Raw genomic sequence first — 14,899 nt, 5'->3', positions numbered from 1 at the left:
TATACAAGTTCTTAATGATTAAATTATTCATTATTACAAATTAGGTATGCACAGCCTCAGCCACACATATGAGAAGCTATTCATATATCGGGTGTCTTGATCCAACACTTTCTGTTCTGTACATGTTCAGCTTTTAGATTTTCTCTAATGGTTGAGGATTACAAATATGTGAACATTCTGCATTCACTTACTCTTCTTCACCTTGAAAATAACAACCTGTGAATAAATTTTTATGCTATTATGCGTCTAATTTTATTTACAGTGTTTGGACAGGTTCTCTCATTTGTAATCAAAAGTATTTTTGTTAATTACAAATCAAGACTTGTCCATATCAAGCTTTCCTGCTGTATCTCGTTCTGGAACGTTTGTGCTCTTTGCGGTCAATGCACAAGGAATAAGTACTAAGGGAATATATCTCCTGGTACAATTTTTCTCATTAAATTGACCTTTTTCATATTAATTCGGTTACTCTTGGCAACAGGAATTCAAATGCACAGAGGCAAACAGAATTTATTTGGAAATGTTTGTCTGCTTTTAAGTAGTTATTTAACAATATTTACCAGTCTACTACTAATACCCATATTTTCTTCCAGATAACAGCAGCCTTGCAACTACCCCCCACTCCAGCCAGTCAGATTTCCAGAAATTGAATCTGCGTGACCCTTAACATTGGGTTCTTCTGCTGTGGGAGGTGGATGATCAGCAGGCTCACGTTACATGACCTTGCAGTAGAAGAGCAGTAGCCTTCACCACACACATCAAAAAGACCAGATTGGTGAGTAACAGTGTGTATGTGTGTGGGGGTCTTTTTGGCATGGGGATAAAGGATTGTTGGGGATGTTGGTGCAAGCAGAGGGCATTGGCTATTCCTGACCCCTAAGCCAAAAGGTGCTACCCCTCCCCTAATTACAGCTAGTGTATGCGTACCTGTCCTCAATTTGAATTGTCTCTTTTGATATGTCTAGACAGAAGTACCAATGTAGTGCAAGGAGTACTGAATGCTCATCTGCTGTGCCCGTTTCAGTTATATCTGATTCACCATGATAATTTAGGCTTTGGGTACAGTAAATTCAAAACTTTACAGTTCATATACAATTTCAAAGTAATTTACATTAAATGTCTCTTCTCCAAAGCAGCCTATTGGAAACATATAATTATATGGTATATTTAGTTTTTATGTGCCACCCCAAAACTTTTGAAATGACCAACAGGCAAGATACAGGAAAGTGATACCTAAAGGATGTGCATTAGTATAATGACTGTAATGAAGAGTGGTATTTAAAACATGCTTCACAAGCATAAGGGGATAAACCATCAGAAATGCAGTTATATATTTAAAATGACTTTATTTTAAATTAGAACACAAACGATGATAGGTGCTGCTATGTCTAAGTGTGTTTTCAAGCATTCCCTTGTACTTAATGTAACCTGTCCCCTTTGCCCCCTTCTCTGACGGCCGTTTTTTTTTTTAAATGAAAAAAATATGTAGCGTGGAATATGTTATTTTACAATGATAAACAATTTGTTTAAAACATGGTATTCTAACTATATAACGTAAAGACCTTCATAAAAGACTGATACCTGAAATATAATTCAAATACTGAGAATGCAGTTCTTAAATAAGAGCGATATGCATTTCTGCCTCTAGGGGCGCTGCAGGGAAACGGGTATCAGTTTAGTTTGGTTGTGGCCGGGCTCCATCTTATTGAGATACAGTAGTTGATTGTTAATGTCCTCTCAGTTAGGCCTTAATTGACAGGTAAGAGTCTAAAAAATTAGGTTATCTTTATAACATTTATCTAAATGATTCCTATTAATGTTCTCCCCGTCACAGTGTAAAGTTTACCTATAATCCGAGTCTGGCCAGTAAATTGTTTTTTCTTTTACTCCTCTTAGTAAAATGGTTAGACCAACATCCTGTTCTCGCGTATAGTTTAAATGTTCTTCACATATACAGACCTTTTTCCATTTGTAACAAAAACTAAAGTTTTATAAAGCAAATTTAGTATATTATTTCCGTAATAAGCTGTACTTTTATTTCGAGCGTAATACTTTTATATATTTTATATTTCATGTTCCCAGTGTAACAAAATGATGTTCAATTTGTAAAACTACTCCATTCTGCATTTCTTTCATTTTTTCTGAAAACTTCACATTTCTATGAGGAAGCATACTAAAGCACTCCCAATGAAAGTAATAGGTGAATCAGCCACTTGCGTTTATGTGGATGTGCAAGAAGTATACTTGCTTCCTGTTTTTAGTAGGAAGTCTTATTTTCTAACTCCAATAAATAAATGAAGCATGTTCACTAGCCAGAATTGCAAACACGTTCAATGGATTTAATAGGATATTTGGATCTGGAGCCTCACCTGTCATCTACCAGTTGCAAGTTGATTGGGACAAACCTCACTGAGTTTTGGTGAACTCAAACTTCAGAGTTTTTAGCATACCGAAATTAATTTAGCACAGTTACCTATAGCTTGTTCTTTTGCTTTTCCATGTTTTTTGGGGTATATTTTGTTTTATTTAAAATTACGGGGCCTTTAACCCCTTCCACTTTCCATGCGTTTAAGAACAAGTGTGCCTTATAACCTATAATGACGGCATGGAACATCAGTACACACCGATATCTGATGGTTCCCAGGAACTGTCATTGAGCCCATGCCGGAAATCTTGGGAGATCTTATATATATGCCCAAGGCTTCCTGTATGAATATTGTTACAATTATTAAACATAAAAGTTGCTGAAAGGTTCTGTAAAATAATGGTGCTTTTAGACATGTTTATATTCTATTGATTAATATAAAGGTTACATGGAGACCAGCCTTCTAGAAAGCTTTGGCAAAGTTTTACTTCCTGGAGATTTAGCGATGTTTTAGTCTTCTGAACATCTATTACAAAGACTGCTGTCTAATGTATCTTATGATAAGAGACTTGAATCATAAGAACCCACAGCTTTGTTGGCTTGAGAACATCATTATCTGGCTTGGACTCCTGGACCTTTAATCCAAAGACATCACAGGATAAAATGTATTATGGTGGAACAGCTTTATTATCTATTAGCTATACAAGCACAGTTAGTAGAAAAATAAAGACAAGAAAACCTGCATCTGTTTATTATTTTTTTTCGTAGGTCTCCGCTTGGGTGACTAAACATCTTCCTTTCAGATTCTAAGAGTCCTTTCATTACACTTGAACAGGATAGTAGCTTTAATGCCCTCATATGCAGTCTCTTAATGGTGATTCCTCACAGTGATCCCTGCTGAGAACACTTCAGATGTGATAAGGAAAGTTAGAACGCAGGGCACACTCCATTCTGACTGCTAAAATCATTGCCTAAGAGCTTGATGATTTAAAGGGCCTATTTATCGATCACAAAATGGAATAAAATGGCATTGTAACGATACATATAGTCCTCTCATGTGACTTATACTGCATTCATCCTTTGAGTGTCAGGGGCATAAATGTTCTTCCTGTGTCAGAACTGTAAATGTCGCTTCAAAGGCTTATTCTTTATTGTTTACTAATTTTAAATATATATTTAATATTTCATTACAGTCTGATGACCTCTTTAGTTAAAAGTAAGTTGTAGAAATTTCAAAAAGATAAATTGAGCAGCTGGTTAGCAAGAGGGGACCAGGTGCATGCTGGTAGATATAATTCTCTAGGCACAACAGACAATTCATTAAAGTGCCATCACTTTATTTTTAATAACATCTTCAGCACAGGAAAATGCAAGTTATACTCTAATGAGATAACATTTTCATTCAAAAACCAGACAGAAACATTTAAGAACTATCATAATCCTCTCTGGGTTATGGAGTGCAAACATATTTCTGATGTTCTGCCACTTTAACCATTCTACATTTTTTTGGTTGCAAAGTAGTAGACATGCAGCATGTCCATTTTCTGAAAACTGCGGAGACACAACACACTTCAAGTGATATAAATACCTGTGATTAAAAAGTGAAACTTAATTTGAATGATTCAAATAATACTTAAACTAGACAATATGCATGCAGTGGTCCTTCTTTTCCAACATAAAATAAGCTAATGCTGTCTTTCATTAGGTTGATTGGAGGATGTATAATGAATTAAAATTCAGTTGATCATGTTCAGATGTATGCTAAACTGTCATTGAATACTAATCATGGATCAACTTTATGAACCTTGTTGTATATTAAAACATTGATATTCTTCCCAGGTTCATCATATCCTCAGCACAGTAATTTGCACTATGGACTTCTCTCTAAATGATCTACTGTAAATTAGTGACAATCATCTAGACACTGTCAGAGGTCAATAAAGGTGAACACGACAGGTGTTTGTGCACCTGTTAAAAATGTGTTCTTATTACATTTGGCACAAATGATTCCCATCAATTTAGACTCTAGAGTCCTTTAACTTGTAGCTATTCTTTCTTTATCCCAATTTAGATTTCACTAATTTGTCCAAAGACATTTATTAATTTCAGCCAGACTGTTGTGACAATACATAGAAAGCACAGATTTTTGCATTGCTGTTCTATTGTTGGTGTTTTGTGGTCAAGCTGTAGACGCGTGGCAGCTAAAACCACTCTGAAGACAAGCGGTGTGCAAGGTAAGAGAGAGTGTGTGACTGCATGGTGTTAAAGTGAGTGTACGTTAGTGGTTGGTGTTTAAGTGAGTAGACGTGGGTGTATGGAGCTAGGGTTAGTATGTGTTAGTGTATGGTGTTAAATATATTTCTTTTAAGGATTAAAAATCAAATAACATATCCAAGACAGGATTTCATTTTGGGCTGTACTTTAGAGGTATATTACATTAACTACCTCTTGGAAGGCAGGTGGGTGTAGCTGAATTACTAATACCTGGTCATTTTCTGGATGTGCCCTGGAGTTCTTGCCCGCTAGCCAAAAGATGCTGGCTGTCCCCTGCCCTTGAGCTATCTGGTGCCACTTGTTAATACAGAGTTTCTGGGGCTATTCTTTAACCTCCAGGTGAGGGACTAGGATTAGCTCCAACCACTCTCTGCCAACTTCATGTTAGCTGTATCCTCATGTGCAGTCAGGTTATCTCAATGGCCTTGCTAAACCTTCTAAAGCTTCTAGATGGAGCTAAACTCAAAGACCAAACGTGCACCAAAGGATTTTCCATAGCGAATTAAATATAATACCAATGTGATGAGTACTAGGGAACTTCCTAAATATCCTGGCCCAGAAGTCTCCCCTCCTTGTTATTATGGGAGGGTGTGCAAGTGAGTCGCAAAGGAAGTTTAGCCACGCGTGGGTTGTGGTTATGCACACGTGGAATTGAAAACCCGAGTAATCTGTATTTTGGCCATTTTTTGGCAACGTTCCCACATAACGCATGCATAGCACAGCATTATGCCACAGCCCTCGCATCACACATGTTCCAATATTCTGAATTAGGACACTGGAAACTTATATATGCATACATATGGACATTTTACCACCTTAACCCCTTAAGGACAATGGGCGGTCCCTAAACCCATTGAAAACAATGCATTTTGAGCCCGTACATGTACGGGCTTTGTCATTAAGGGGTTAAATATACAATCAATACACTGTGTTTATGTTACACTGTAAACAATGCAGCTCGTCAATTCTTAGAATTCATTAAATAATATTAAATTCTACGCCCAAGAGTAAAGTCACGGAAACCTGATATTAAGAGATCTTAAAACAGCTTGATCTATAAAACACAGCTAACACAGCATTATAGATATTTTATGTTTTCTTGGTAACGTTATTTTTTTATTAGGTGACAGATCCAATTAAATAATTACCGCTTATCTCCATTAAATATAACAGCTCAACTACACATAACATGATAATGAATAATGAAACGATGAACAGAAGGTGCACAATAGCAAGATAGTTCATGTACATTAGCACAGGTATCTTGTAACATATGATGGATGTTGTTTTTGTAGAAGGAGGAATAAAGCAAGTGAGTTTATGCGACTTTGTCTTCCTGTTCTCCCCGGGGCTTCGGCAGATGAGCGAAGATGAAGCACTCTAGAGTCTATAAATAGGCTAGCTGTTTAACTGCATTCAGAGCCTTCACATGGAGTAAGGGGGCGGCTGTTTAGGCAGAGCATCATTATTAAAGAATTAATAAAACCTCTTGACCATTTAGTCAATGAGCAGGCATTTTAGCGGAGTTCCTTGAGACGTCTGATTTAACTTTCCCTGATTATACAGAATTTCCTGCTTTACAGTAGAACTCGCTAATTGCAGACGGCAGATCTCAGAAACACTGACATATCCTGGCTAATACATACATTCATAACATTAGGATTGTATATCGGTACTTGAACATCACACCCTGATTAATCCAGGAATGTGTGCGATATATGATTCTTATGACCATGGATGAGATGTATGAATCTGAAAACATTTAAGAAAATAAACTGAGTGCACTCGTTTTGTGGATTGCAAAAAACATTTAGCCTTGGGAGGTGGAGTGCAGAATTCTGCACATGAGCAGTATGCATTCTCGGATGTCCCAGCGCTATGCATTCTTCTGCTGTCCTGCTGAGCTCTACCTCTGTCCCGCAAAGTGCTCTCTACCTCTGTCCCGCTTTTTGGGACAGAGGTAGAGCTTGGTGGGACAATGGGATAGAGTGGACTATCCCGCACAAAGAGGGACAGAAGGGAGGCATTCTCTTTGCATTCAACACTCAACTTGGGACATGTCAGGTTTTATTAGCTACCGTATTTCCCCATGTATAAGACGCACCTTTTTTAGAAAAAACTGGGGTCTAAAAATTGGGTGCGTCTTATACAGTGGTGGTATTTTTTTTTTAATTAACTGCTGCTTACCTTCATCCGCCGCGGCTGCACAGGGACTCGGTGGAGTCACGTGAATGCACATCGCATTTTGGCCCCCAAAGCGGTGTCTCCACTTTTCAGCACCTCTATACTGAGCACAATGATGTCATATCCTGGCACTTTGCTCAGCACAAATTACATGGGTGACACTATAGAGGCTGTGGGGGCTAGGCACAGACCTCCATTGTGTAAATACACAGGTTACAAGGGACGTCTGTGTTCTACCAAACTGGTCCCATTGAGCAGCGATATAAAGGCAGCCAAATCACTGGTAATGCAGCAAAAAGGCTGCCACCGGACTGCTGTCCAACTCTAGCCAGAATATGCTGCCAGGTCAGCAAAATCATGCATAAAAATGTGTGTATATATATATATATATAGAACATTTCATAGATCCGACATGTCATTGTGCCATGTGTACCATGACAATGGGAGAGATCTTTATATATTGCTTATCTCTCTAGAAATGACAATAGGATTTTTTTAAGCATGCAGCTTATATAAAAAATGGATTGCAAAGACCATTTGCATAAATAGATTAATGCTTTATTATTTTACATTTGCTTCAGGGCACAAAGTGTGCATCTGAATCTTACATTGTTTCCGAAATGTACCCGACTCGCTTCTGAACAGGAAACGCAAGTCTCTTGCCAAAAAAATGAGTAATCCACAAATACATCATTTATCAACAGAGCAACATGCCACTTCTGCTCTACGCATGTTCTCGGCTTTTAACAACAAAAAGAGGTTCGTCGCAGGTTTGTGAAGGATGAACTCCCTGACTTGATGCACATTCTGAGCTCACAGCTATAAAACCACAAAATATCAACACCGACATATCTCACTGCTGAAGTTCCACTGCTGTAATATATCAAAATATTATTAATAAGGGAGACAGTTCTGTAGAGAGCGAACATTGCGCAGTGCCATGTTAGCACATGTAGAACCAAATTTATTGCTGATGTGGAGAGTCGTCATGGAAACAGAAGTCATCTCACAAAGTAACCTCACTGATGTTCCTCTGGTTCTTAGAAAATTAATGTATATCTTAGCACAAGGCAACAATATAAGATGATTTTTTAATATATTTTTTAAAAGAAGCTTTTATTATAAAATAGAACAGTAGCTTCTGGTCAAATAACTATATTATAGAGTTGAAAGTTCATTCTGGATTTCATACATGGAAATGCTTCTACAATGTTATATAACTATATAATAACATTATATATATATATAGATAGATAGATAGATAGATAGATAGATAGATAGATAGATAGATAGATAGATAGATAGATAGATTGATGGGGATATAAATACTCCCCAACAGACAGGTGTCAGGCTAACATGCCATCATTCTAGAATGGGTAGAGCCAAGTACATCTGCAGAGTTTTTATAGATCTCCTTTAGAAAACAAAGCATGTGAACAAAAGTATTGGCGTGGCTTTTTATTTAATTATGGAATTATGACATCAATACATACCACATGTACCACGATGCACCTTAATAGACGACATTGTGAGTCATTCTCAAGTTTCTCACTCACTCTCTTAATTAAGATATTATGTTTTGTTGGCCTGTATTCAACAAAATTCTATGGTATGAGATTCCTTTACCACGCCATAATGACAAACCCTGCCCTCCATACTTATTCTTATTATTTCACAGTGACAAAAATAAATTAGATTTGCTAAAAAGGCAAAGCGGCGTTCCAGTGGACCTGTCAGAATATATGTATGTCCCAGTATGATTACTGACAAGTACTATGCTTGAATAAACCCCACAGGGCTCTATCTGCTCCAATAGGCAAGAAATCAGACAACATGTCTCTCCCAATATAAAACACTAGCATGAGATATGATGTAGCCATTGCTTATTCAGTATTCATTCCAAAAGTCCAATTTCGTTTCTTTCTTTTTTTTATTGGTCATACGCCTTCATAATGTGATGGGGACAACCTCGCCTAAGGTAATTATGATATCATATAAATCATTATTATCATGGCAACGCTGGCTGGAAAGAGTCCTGTATATATGCATGTATATTTGAACATAGGAACACATCAGTATGTATAAAATTGATATTTTTAGTTCCAAATGTTCATTTTAGGTCAAAATAAATAAGGAAAGCAAAGGAAGATTTGTTGGCAAGCTAATCAAATACTTGACTGGATTTTGAGCTGTAAAAGTATTAACTCATTCGCAGTTAAGGATAGCTTGTACTAAAAGCCATAATACAAAATTATTAGTAGAGAAATCAGAAAAAAATAAATAATACACCTGTGTATTATGTAATGTAATGCAAAGGTCAAAAAGGAGTGATTCTACTTTCAAAATGCTTTACGATAGAATTAAAAAAGTAATATTTTACTCTTTTTTTTTTATTTTAATTTTATATGACCTTTTCCGAAATACTAAAGTTCTTCTTTACAGTCTAATGTTACTGTGTCACACACAATAATAGAGGGATTTTAATGGCTGAAGCGAAGGTTATTTAGCATCAAATAGGTATGTAAGAGTAACTGTGGAGATCCAGGATGTTTTCATCAGCTGTGAAACGCAACCTCTAGGACCAAAATCACTGCTTGTACAAGGATCACTAAGCTGGAAACCAGTGAGTTGTCCCGAAGTTGAGCTGAACGTTTTAGCTCAACAACCGTATGGGTTATATTTCGAATCACCCCTTCTAATCACAGAACCTGCCTTCTTCCTGACTGAGTGGCACTGTTAGCTGTGTTACTATTTAATAATTTACAAAGCCAGAGAGAAGTTCAATATGTGTTTTTAGTTACTTGCTGATTTAATCATTAGAAATGTGTAGTTATGGGCAATTTTGAATGAGACACAGTAGAGGATCAAAGCCAATACCAAACCTCTATTTGATGAGATTAACCTGAGCACTTAAAGAAATCAGAAAAACATTCTCCTTTTTTATCGTTGAACCATGTCTGATCTATATACAATATTTTTTCTACGTGTGCTTGGTGGAATTCCAATTGCAATGCAACTTTTTTCAGTTGGTCCACAACTCAATATGCATGTGAGTGAGTATGATGGCACCAAGATATTGAGACATGTATGTTTGGTGAAGATGTGATCGCTTGATAAGTTGGCATTGTAAATCGTCTAGAGGACCCGGCTTTCTTGCTGCTGCTGGTCTACGGCAATTTTTCAGATAAATCACCAGGTCAGGGCCACAGCCAAGAGAGCTGACTCCGTGTCAATCAAACCACATGCCAAGGGGCTAGTTAGTAGTCCTAGACAGAATTGTGATCACTCCTGTATGGCATTAAAAGTGGAACTATCAGATTCCTAAAATAATGTAAAAATCTAATTTTCATTGTTTACTCATAAAGCCATGGGTACCTCTTTTTGTCCAACTTAACTAAAGAGACAGTTTGCACATATTTGAGGTTGCTGGCTCCTCATCAGTCTGGTTGCAGCTTGCTGTCCAGGGGTTAATAGGGAGGAGGTTTAATTGCACCTCCCCCAACACATTAATAAGGTTTTGGTAGCCGTATAAACTGCTCACCCTATTGAGAGTGTGCCTTGACGTGGCGGGTGAGCTTAATTATGCTTTGGCCAATTCATATAACCAAAACCTCTCATTTATATTATGTTTATATATTTGTTGCCAACTTTATTAGGGTAAGAAGCGCAGACAGTATTTTGTTTTTTGTTTAAATAAAGAGACAGCCTGTAAGGCCCTGCTTGAATGCACTCTCCTGTATGTTAAGCAAACACACCCTTCATTCTTCTCGTTTACATAAAAACAACACAAAAACATTTTAAGATGTTTTTTTAGTGTCTATGGCAACATCCTATTCAGTGCCTACTTTTGTGTCACATGACAATTAAGTTTTACCCATAAAATGTATGAACTACACAAATGTTTACATGATTAAAGAATCATCAGATGAAACCCAACCGTTACATTCAGCAGGGAAGGTGGGGAAGATTTTTGGAGCTAAAGGAACCGTCACAACAACAGGTTTTTGTTTTTTTTTACAAAAAATGATGTGACTTTTTCTTTTAACAGGCTCCATAATTCTGTATAAATGGGATAGAATAAACATTTTTGAAATATTAAAATCCGAATGTGAAACATGCATTCTCACAACATCTGAAATGCAGCTAACCTTACTATGGCATAAGTAGGCAATTTGAGATGGTAATTTCCATTTAATCATTTCACATTTCTCTCATTTCCACATATTTATACAGTCAGATAGATTTTATAGTTATATCGATTCTAGGGAAAAGCAGCCTTTGTAGACTGTTATATCTTGTAATGGAGCAACATATCAGTCAAGCAAAGTGTTCTATTACGTAAATAGAGAGAGATGTATTGAGATACAGCGGATTATCCATCAAATTTACATATTTGTATAATGAACAATCATGAAAGATTATTGTTGCTTATGGTCAGTAACAGCTGACCCAGGAAACACACAAGACCTTCTAAGGTCATATTTCGTACGCTTTTGGAACATATCACCCTTTCCCTATTTTAATAACATTTTTGTATTTTTGTAATTAAATATCAATATTGTTTAAGAAAACTAAAGAGTTATATAAAGCCTGATTATTTTTACATATGCATGTAAATTGATACCTGGAACCATATTTATACAGTTTTTGGATGATAGAAAAAAAATGACCCCAAACATTTAATTTATTTGTTTTCTAATATTATGCCTAGATGTTTGTATCACAAAGACTTTTTGGATTCAAATGCTATATTTTATTGCCTTAAACAGTACATCTAGGGCAAATTAACATTACATACAGAGCCATGCTCAGGTGACTTACCGTATTTGCTCGATTATAAGACAAGGTTTTTTTCAGAGCAAATAGGTCTGACTATGATACGACTAAGATCCAGATCCCCCGCAGCTGCAGGGGACCTGGATTCTCCGGTGCGGGGAACTCTGATCTCTGACAGTCGGGGAAGGTCTGCGCGATGGGGGGGTGTTAAATGGGGGGCATAAGGCATTTCTGGAGGCAGAGTGCTCTGTGAAATACCTTTTAACTCCCTTAATGCCACTCTGCCTACAGAAATGCCTTGCCCTCTATACGCCACTCTGCCTCCTGAATGCCTTAAACCTCCCTATATGCCACTCTTCCCCATAATATGCCTTTTAACCCTCTAAATGCCAGAGTGGCATATAGGGGTATAAGGCATTTCTGGAGGCAGAGTGGCACATAGGGGGTCAAAAGGCATATCATGGGGCACAGTGGCATATAGGGTTAAAAGGCATATCATGGGGCACAGTGGCATTTAGAGGGTTAAAAGGCATATCATGGGGCACAGTAGCATATAGGGGGTATAAGGCATTTCTGGGGCAGATGTGCATAACTGGGGGGCAGGTTGGAAAATAGAAGGAAATAAAACCAAAATATTTTTCTCAATCATAGCTTTTATTAAAAAAAAAATAGTTTAGATGAATTAAAATTTACTGGTAAAACTTTTTTCCTATAGGGTCGTCTTATATTCAGGCTTTTTCTTTTTTTCCTAAATTAATATTCATATTTGGGGGGTTGTCTTGTACTTAGGGGACAATAATTTTGACAAAAGAAGAAACTTTAGACATACATAGAATATAGAAATTTATATAACAGAAATATTAATATATATATATATATATATATATATAATAAGACATATAAAGATTGCTGGAACAACCCCCCAGCAGTCACCCTTCAAAAAATGGGTGATTTCAAAACATTCAAAACATTAGTGAAAGTGAATTTTACTGGATTTTAGGGAATCCAGTTCACAGACATAAAACTTCATTATGCATTAGAAAGGGTTATACAGTGATGGGACTTTTGTACCGCCATCCTCTGCATCCGAGGGGGCCAATACATAACTGCAATAACATATCTTTGAGACCACAATATTGTTCCTTATTGGGTCATTCAGGTTACCTCTTATGACAGAAAGTCCAAAAACCTCCCCAAAGCACTGATGTTTTTATAAAACCTGTTATCACACACACACACACACACATATATATATATATATGAATTTATGAGAAATATTAAAATAAGAACATTTTAAAATTAACTAAATAATTTTATTATTTCTTATTAACTAAATAATAATTAAACCAGCTGCCAGTGTACAGATTGCATTAGTAGATTGTAATCTTGCATTGATCTTGGATACATATAGGAAATACAGATATGGAAGACAGATTGCTTATTATGACACACAGTGACAATTTCTATTCTAACTCTGTGAGGGGGGGGCAACAGTAGTGTACATCCATCCCTGTTATAGCTATTCTTACTTTCTCCAGACTAAACAGGTAAATGTTCCTTTCACATGGTCCATGTCTTTATCTACCCTTTTTTTAAGTAACTGGATGAAATGTTACATTTTGTATTTAAAGAAGCGGAGGTTACTTTGGACAAAATGTAACATTTTAACTGTTCCAAACAATCTATAGGAGTCTATAGGAGTATGCAGCAAACCCATGAACTATATAATACAAAAACCATGCCATACAAAAAAGGTTTGGGATTAACTCACAGAGGACAGATAACCTCTTCACAGCCTGTCCTACTGTGTATGCTGACTCATCAGATCAAATTGTATGCCATTACAGAGGAAAAATCTCCATCAACATATCACTCTGACCCTGTCACAAGGGCAGTCCACAACCAAAAAGTCATGCAGATTTCCTCCACATGAGGGACCCAACAACCCCAGAAGTGCATTTCTGCCTTCATGGGCCTACTCAATGGGGTCCAATTAGTATCTTTCTAGGCACAAGTGAGCAAGGAGGTCCATGTTTCCACTTGATGTGGGCCCCAAGAGATATCCTGAAGGGTGAAACAAATACCATACAAGGTCTGACATTCAACCAGCTGTCCTCATACTGTGAGTTCATCTCAAACCTCTTTGTATGGTATTAAAAATGTGTTTGTAACATCTAAACAGCCATAAAAACAACTAATTCTGAATGGAGGACCTTGTTCACCTACGTTTACACAATACCTATCATGTCAGTTTGGCCAACCACACTGAACAGTAGACAATCTGTAACACTCCAGTGAGTATGGACTACCACTCCCTTTAGGCTCAGGTTTGGCCTTCTCATGACTGAGAATATTATGAGTTATAGCCCACAGCTGCGGGAGTCACCCAGGTTCCCTGTAATTGCATAAAAATCTTTGTAATGTATTCAAGATTTTTTTTTTAACATAACTTGGTAATTATAACAACTGATGCAAAAATTGGACAAACTGTTTGCAAACACAGCACAGCATAAATAAAATTCCACCGTAAACATGCTATTATACATGACTCATAAATCGGGGGATTTTCTTCGCATCTCTATCTGGTGGCTTTATTTGTTAGCTATATTTAAGATAATTTGATGGTAAGCAGACACAGCAGGGGCTCCTGTTCTTTGTACCACATTAAAGCTAATGCTTTCTGATGCTTTCATGGCCCTCGAAAGCTGCATCCCTAGAAAGAGAAGCCAGGATTTCCTGTTTGCTAGAACGCCCAGGATTCCATTAGATTTGTGCTCTCTACAAATCTTAGGAATAATCAAAATACACACTGAAAGCAAACAATACAAAACAAATAAATACAACAATAATAATAATAATAATAAAACTGCCGTCTAGTACAAAGAATACTATCATTCATGTGATGATGACAAATGTTTTAGCCTAATGCTATTCTATATTATTTTAAAGTACACGGCTCTTAGTTAGCTTTAATAAATAGATAAAAATAAGTACGCTAATAGACAACCAACATAAAACGGATAACACATTAAGCAAACTGTAGAACCAATTCCAGGCAGAGGAGTCATATGCAATATATTCTGCCTATTAATAGAAATCTGCCTAAAGGTTTGAATTTTAGGGAATCTGTTACACTTAAAAACATTAGAGTTTAACTATATTTACTAAAGGTTTGCGGCAGTGCAATAACCCCAATGTAACAAAATGATAAGATTTATTATTTGTATATGACAGGTGATTCCTTTAAGAGCAAGAAAGTGGTCAGGTCTACAATACCTTCACCTCCCTCTACTGGAGGTT

At 36.7% G+C, this 14,899-nt stretch overlaps 1 protein-coding gene across 1 annotated transcript in view; it reads right to left on the bottom strand.

Moving 5' to 3' along the window:
• Positions 1 to 14,899, bottom strand: part of XKR4 (XK related 4) — a 104,981-nt gene that overhangs the window by 88,376 nt on the left and 1,706 nt on the right. The gene's annotated exons all lie outside the window — the stretch shown is intronic.

Source organism: Spea bombifrons, chromosome 5 (genome assembly GCF_027358695.1).
Source record: "Spea bombifrons isolate aSpeBom1 chromosome 5, aSpeBom1.2.pri, whole genome shotgun sequence".
Classification (NCBI taxonomy): Eukaryota; Metazoa; Chordata; class Amphibia; order Anura; family Pelobatidae; genus Spea; species Spea bombifrons.
The sequence above is the reverse complement of the archived record's forward strand: the minus strand, read 5'-3'. Positions and strand labels throughout refer to the sequence as shown.